General features: G+C 39.9%; 1 protein-coding gene across 1 annotated transcript in view; it reads left to right on the forward strand.

Annotated features, from left to right (window-relative positions):
• smx5 overlaps positions 1-6,382 on the forward strand; it is a 91,927-nt gene extending 85,545 nt beyond the window's left edge. Inside the window, exon 6 of the mRNA XM_062039206.1 lies at positions 6,063-6,382. The gene's annotated coding sequence lies outside the window, so the exon portion shown is untranslated. The remainder of the gene's footprint in view (positions 1-6,062) is intronic.
• Positions 6,383-7,328: the final 946 nt, after the last annotated feature.

Raw genomic sequence — 7,328 nt, forward strand, 5'->3', positions numbered from 1 at the left:
TTTGAGTTATGACCACACTTCCTAGCTGCTAGCAGCAATGTTGCCAAGACGGCCTTTTACAAGCAACTTGTTTTTTAAAGTTGCTTGCATAGTTCATGAGTCACAGGTTGCTGTTTTTTGGGCTTTTTTCTTTTTTAAACATGTTCCTTGTAACCTCAAAGCAGCACTAAGTAACTGTTCAACCTTTATAAGATAGTTTCAGAACTTGTGGGACGTACAAATTGTTGAATGACACCTTTGTCCTGGCTTGAGGGCGTCTGTGTCGCTCTCTTAGCGACTACAAATGTGCCCACTTGCTTTACGGCATACGTCACTCCCGCAAAGTCAATGCGAAGGCGTGTGTGTGCCGCCAGAAAACAAAAAAAAAGAAGAGAAAGAACGTGCAATTACTGCTAGCATGGCCGACGCTCCGAAACGACCAAAGAAACGAAAAGTTTTGCCCAAAATAAACAAAAAAGAATGCACAGACAGCCTCAACATTGCGAGATCTAAAAAGTGAGGAGGGATATTCCACTCTCTTCCTGCTAAACTAGTGACAGACTTTTGGTGCTCAAATCAAAATGCTAATGTTAGCTAGTGGAAATTTGCGAGGTAGAAATAAATATCCACCAGCTTGGTAGTTTCACTACTACTTCCTTCCAAAAAAAACACCCGCCGGTCTTTCTTTGCATCCGCCCGATACATTCTTGCGAGTGGTGTCATGTTTGTAGCGCTAATCCACGATCATTTCTTGGTAGTGTCTGCTATTCAACATCAGCACAGCCATTAGAGACGTAATATGTTTGCCAAAATTACAGCAGACACCATGTCTGGCAAAACACTACCGCTTTGGTCCACCGGCGCCGCCAAAATCAACTTAAAGTTCTTAGGTGGGGTTTTAACCTTAACAAGCACAGGATTTGAACAATTACTGCTAGCATGGCCGACGATCCGAAACGACCAAAGAAACGAAAAGTTTTGCCTGGAATAAACAAAAAAGAATGCACAGACAGCATCAACATTGCGAGATCTAAAAAGGGAGGAGGGATATTCCACTCTCTTCCTGCTAAACTAGTGACAAGACTTTTGGTGCTCAAATCAAAATGCTAATGCTAATGTTAGCTAGTGGAAATGTGCGTGGTAGAAATAAATATCCACCAGCTTGGTAGTTTCACTACTACTTCCTTCCAAAAAAACCACCCGCCGGTCTTTCTTTTCATCCGCCCGATACATTCTTGCGAGTGGCGTCATGTTTGTAGCGCTAATCCACGATCATTTCTTGATAGTGTCTGCTATTCAACATCAGCACAGCCATTAGCGACGTAATATGTGTGCCAAAATTACAGCGGACACCATGTCTGGCAAAACACTACCGCTTTGGTCCACTGGCGCCGCCAAAATCAACTTAAAGTTCTTCAGTGGGGTTTTAACCTTAACAAGCACAGGATTTGAACAATTACTGCTAGCATGGCCGACGCTCCGAAACGACCAAAGAAACGAAAAGTTTTGCCTGGAAGAAACGAATAAGAATGCACAGACAGCATCAACATTGCGAGATCTCAAAGGTGAGGAGGGATATTCCACTCTCTTCTTGCTAAACTAGTGACAGACTTTCGGTGCTCAAATCAAAATGCTAATGCTAATGTTAGCTAGTGGAAATGTGCTTGGTAGAAATAAATATCCACCAGCTTGGTAGTTTTACTACTACTTCCTTCCAAAAAAAAAACTCCTGCCGGTCTTTCTTTGCATCCGCCCGATACATTCTTGCTAGTAGCGCTAATCCACGATCATTTCTTGATAGTGTCTGCTATTCAACATCAGCACAGCCATTAGAGACGTAATGTGTGTGCCAAAATTACAGCGGACACCATGTCCATGCCTATCCCCAGGTGCATGTCTTTGGAGGTGGGAGGGGCCTATCCCCAGGTGCGGCCTATCCCCAGGTGCATGTCTTTGGAGGTGGGAGGAAGCCGGAGACGGTCACGGGGAGAACATGCAAACTCCACACAGAAAGATCCCGAGTGTGGAATCGAACCCAGGACCTTCGTATTGTGAGGCAGACGCACAAACCCCTCTTCCACCGTGCTGCCCTAATAATGACTAATTAAGAGCCAATGTGTGACTAATGTGCATGTCAATAAGCAACTAATTAATGGTGAATATGTTCCCCATAGTAAAGTGTTACCATGTATTCTTATATATGTCACTTTCTAGCAGCGACGTGCGGTGAGGTTCATGGCTGGTGAGGCACTGACTTCATCACAGTCAGATTTACAAACATATGAACCCTAAAGAGTATCTTATTCACCAGTTGATGGGTTATGTTTAAAAGCTCATACCAGCATTCTTCCCTGCTTGGCACTCAGCATCAAGGGTTGGAATTGGGGGTTAAATCACCAAAAATGATTGCTGGGCGCGGTGCCGCTGCTGCCCACTGCTCCCCTCACCTCCCAGGGGGTGATCAAGGAGATGGGTCAAATGCAGAGGGTAATTTCACCACACCTAGTGTGTGTGTGTGACAATCATTGGTACTTTAACTTTACACATACAAACTGTAGCACACAAAAATGCACATTTAATAAAAAAAAATGTTATTATGGTCTTACCTTTACTTATAAATAGGGATGTCCGATAATGGCTTTTTGCCGATATCCGATATTCCGATATTGTCCAACTCTTTAATTACTGATACCGATATCAACCGATACCGATATCAACCGATATATGCAGTCGTGGAATTAACACATTATTATGCCTAATTTGGACAACCATGTATGGTGAAGATAAGGTACTTTTAAAAAAAATAAATAAAATAAGATAACTAAATTAAAAACATTTTCTTGAATAAAAAAGAAAGTAAAACAATATAAAAACAGTTACATAGAAACTAGTAATTAATGAAAATGAGTAAAATGAACTGTTAAAGGTTAGTACTATTAGTGGAGCAGCAGCACGCACAATCATGTGTGCTTACGGACTGTATCCCTTGCAGACTGTATTGATATATATTGATATATAATGTAGGAACCAGAATATTGATAACAGAAATAAATGGGGGGAGGGAGGTTTTTTGGGTTGGTGCACTAATTGTAAGTGTATCTTGTGTTTTTTATGTTGATTTAATAAAAAATAAAAAAAATAAAAAAATAAAAAAAAACGATACAGATAATAACAAAACCGATACCGATAATTTCCGATATTACATTTTAACGCATTTATCGGCCGATAATATCGGCAGGCCGATATTATCGGACATCCCTACTTATAAATGAAGTCCATGCACCGCTCTTTTTGAACAAAAGCATCGATAACTTGTTTATAGAAGTCTTCCTTATCTTTCTTCAGTTTTAAAAGTCTCTCTGTCTCGATGGAGATCTTCCTTTAATTATTACCTCCTGTTTCGATTGAAAGTCCAGTTTAGAAAAATGTTTTATTTTAGATATGTAATCCTCCATGTTAAAAGTCCAGGCGAGAGGAAAAAATAAACAATCGCTGCTAACTGTTGCTGCTTGTTGTCACTTTTTCTGCAGCAAAGTAGTCGCAAGAATGATCCCTGGGATCACTAGCGCCCTCTACCACCAGGAGGCGGGATTACTGCGAGCCTCAGCCAGTGCGTCTTCGCAGCCGTTTTATGATTGCTCAGCACAAGAAATAGGTTACACATACAGTTGTTGACAAAATACACTGTACATTATAAACCTCAGCTAACTAAACTATGGAAATGTATAATATAATTCATATAGCAATACGGTCTCACTGCACAGCAGGCCAGCAGTTAGCCGAATCATTGCGCAATCCATGGTGAGGCTCAACTGGCTGGTGACTCACCGCAAGTCTCTTCTCAGTATTTGAACGGCAAATGTGAAAATTCAGCGATTTTGAATAAAAATAATCTAAAACTGGTGAAGTTAAATGGAAAATAACTTTACTGGATACATATAACAATTACATTTTTTTTTTTTTTTTTTTACATTTGTTTTCTTTCCATGATGGCGCGTGAGGCCCCGCTTCACCTGCCTCCCCTGGCTGCACGTCACTGCTTTCTAGTAATCATCAATTCAAACTATTTTTTTTTTTTTTTTTTGCATAATTGTATTTTTCACATGTACCGGCCCCTTTTTTGATTGCTTTTCTCGGTCGCTACACGAAGAAATGTAAAATAGCAAACTTCCTGGCCTGTGTTTTCCTTCGGGGTTAGGACACAACAAATAAATACCTTGAAGGTAGAAAAGCACTATACAAGTATAACCCATTTATCATTTATTTCAGGGGTCACCAACGCGGTGCCCGCGGGCACCAGGTAGCCCGTAAGGACCAGATGAGTAGCCCGCTGGCCTGTTCTCAAAAAAACTCAAATAGCAGCACTTACCAGTGAGTAGGGCTGCAATAACTAATCGATTAAATCGATTAAAATCGATTATAAAAATAGTTGCCGATTAATTTAGTCATCGATTCGTTGGATCTATGCTATGCGCATGCGCAGAGGCTTTTACAAAAAAAAAATTTAAAATTTAAAAAAAAAATAAAAAAAAATCTTTATTTATAAACTGCAACATTTACAAACAGCTGAGAAACAATAATCAAAATAAGTATGGTGCCAGTATGCTGTTTTTTTTCAATAAAATACTGGAAAGAATAGAAATGTAGTTTGTCTCTTTTATCCGAGTATTAATCAATTAATCGAAGTAACTATCGACAGATTAATCGACTATCAAATTAATCGTTAGTTGCAGCCCTACCAGTGAGCTGCCTCTATTTTTTAAATTGTATTTATTTACTAGCAAGCTGGTCTTGCTTTGCTCGACATTTTTAATTCTAAGAGAGACAAAACTCAAATAGAATTTAAAAAATCCAAGAAAATATTTTAAAGACTTGGTCTTCACTAACTGACAAAGAAACAGATAACAGATTTGATGTCCGGTTCAAAGTGTGACATGATTTATTTAAACATTTGAGAGTTGACTTTTGTATTTTACATGAGTTATTTGTACAAACATGGTGCAAAGTAATTCATGATTTGTTCAAAAATGGTAGTGGCTCGCTAGTTAAAATGGGATATTGTGATTTCACAAGACTGTCTTAGAAGTGATCATTTGAAAATGTTCAATTTGAAAAATGTGCACTTAGAGAAAATATAAATATAAAGTGTTGCATATTGATATTTATCTGTTTCTATATATTTATTTATTGTGAGAAATCATTAAGATGATCAGTGTTTCCACAAAGATAAATATTAGCCGATATATGCGTTAAAATGTAATATCGGAAATTATCGGTATCGTTTTATTTATTTTTTTTTTTTAAATTAAATCAACATAAAAAACACAAGATACACTTACAATTAGTGCACCAACCCAAAAAACCTCCCTCCCCCATTTACACTCATTCACACAAAAGGGTTGTTTCCTTCTGTTATTAATATTCTGCTTCCTACATTATATATCAATATATATCAATACAGTCTGCAAGGGATACAGTCCGTAAGCACACATGATTGTGCGTGCTGCTGCTCCACTAATAGTACTAACCTTTAACAGTTAATTTTACTCATTTTCATTCATTACTAGTTTCTATGTAACTGTTTTTATATTGTTGTACTTTCTTTTTTATTCAAGAAAATGTTTTTAATTCATTTATCTTATTTTACTAATTTTTTTAAAAAGTACCTTATCTTCACCATACCTGGTTTTCCAAATTAGGCATAATAATGTGTTAATTACACGACTGCATATATCGGTTGATATCGGTATCGGTTGATATCGGTAATTAAAGAGTTGGACAATATCGGAATATCGGCAAAAAGCCATTATCGGACATCCCTAATAAATATAATTTATTATTAATAATAACATAGAGTTAAAGGTAAATTGAGCAAATTGGCTATTTCTGGCAATTTATTTAAGTGTGTATCAAACTGGTAGCCCTTCGCATTAATCAGTACCCAAGAAGTAGCTCTTGCTTTCAAAAAGGTTGGTGACCCCTGATTTATTTATTATTTACCTAAAACACTGAAAAAAACCAACACTTTGAAAGTTTCATGACTTTCCCATTTCACTCTCTTTCTCCCTGATTGCATTCTCCAGGTGTGCACGAAGGCGTCTCCATGGCGACGAGAGGTGTCTTCAAGGCGCCTCGTTAAGGAGCGAGCAGCGGCATTTTAAAAGTCATCTTTCGGGATAAACGCCATACTTCCATAAAAGCAAAAGGGCGTCGGCGGCGGGATACGGAGCGGGGTGTCCCGGCTGGCCTGCTGCCTTACATGGGCAAACCTCCGAACTGACGCGCCGCTTGGAATTTCACCCGCGTGACGTCACCGGCCACAACTCTCCCAGAATTTGGATCGGGGAGTTCGGCCGCTTTTTGCTGGGATTCTGCCCGCCGCCTGATTCCCTCCGAAGCCAAGGTAAGCCCGCCGAACCGGACGCGGCATGCGACGCTTTAAGCCCGGCCGGGGTCATCGGCGCGGGTGACAAAAGTTGTACTTTGACGTGTCCGCGGCAGGAGCGGGCGGGGACGCCGCTTCCTGGCGTGTGCTGGGCGGCGGGAGGCGGCGGCAAAGAATGGAAGAATGTGGCCGAGGTTCGGACGCTGTTGTGCGGCCAGGGAGGGCGTGGACGCGCCGTTAGCCGGACTAGCATTAGCAGGCGAGCTAATAGGGAAGTTTTGTTTTAAGCTAGCGGCAACTTTGGGCGTCTCTGCCGTGTCTGTTTGTAGCCCAGCGCTGGGCTGCTCGACTCTGCGGACGACAAACTGTGACGTGACGGGGAGGCGAGGAGCCTCTATCGGCTTAAAAATGTCTCTAAACTTCTACTTTGTTGACTTAAAAGCAGCGACGAGCGTGTTAGCTTCGCTGTTAGCCATCAAAGTAAATCAACCTTTGACACCGATGACGAAGATTCGTCACGTTTTTTTAAAAGTCCGCTAAATTAATATATTTTATATATATATTTGAAATATACTCCCAAACAAATCATGACACTGGAGGAAAATTGGTGTATTTTTTGTTTGGTGGATTGTGACATTATCCGAAAACAAAATATGGGATTTATGTCTCTTTGAAGGGAGCCGGCGTGGTGAGAAAATGTGCTACCCAACGCTACTGAGCATGCGCATCAACGCTTAAGGTTGATTGATTGATTGAAACTTTTATTAGTGTGTACAGCTCCATTAATGGACATTGGAGTGTTACTTTCAAAGGCAAAATTAAAGTATTGCTAGAAACATAATTGTATATGGGGCTTTATTATATTATATGTATATAGTACATGATCCAAAAAGAAAAAAAGCATACAACACCACCAGAGTTAGAGATATTACAAGTCAAAGTGATGAAGCTTAGTGTTACGCTC

Source organism: Entelurus aequoreus, linkage group LG27 (assembly GCF_033978785.1).
Source record: "Entelurus aequoreus isolate RoL-2023_Sb linkage group LG27, RoL_Eaeq_v1.1, whole genome shotgun sequence".
NCBI lineage: Eukaryota > Metazoa > Chordata > Actinopteri > Syngnathiformes > Syngnathidae > Entelurus > Entelurus aequoreus.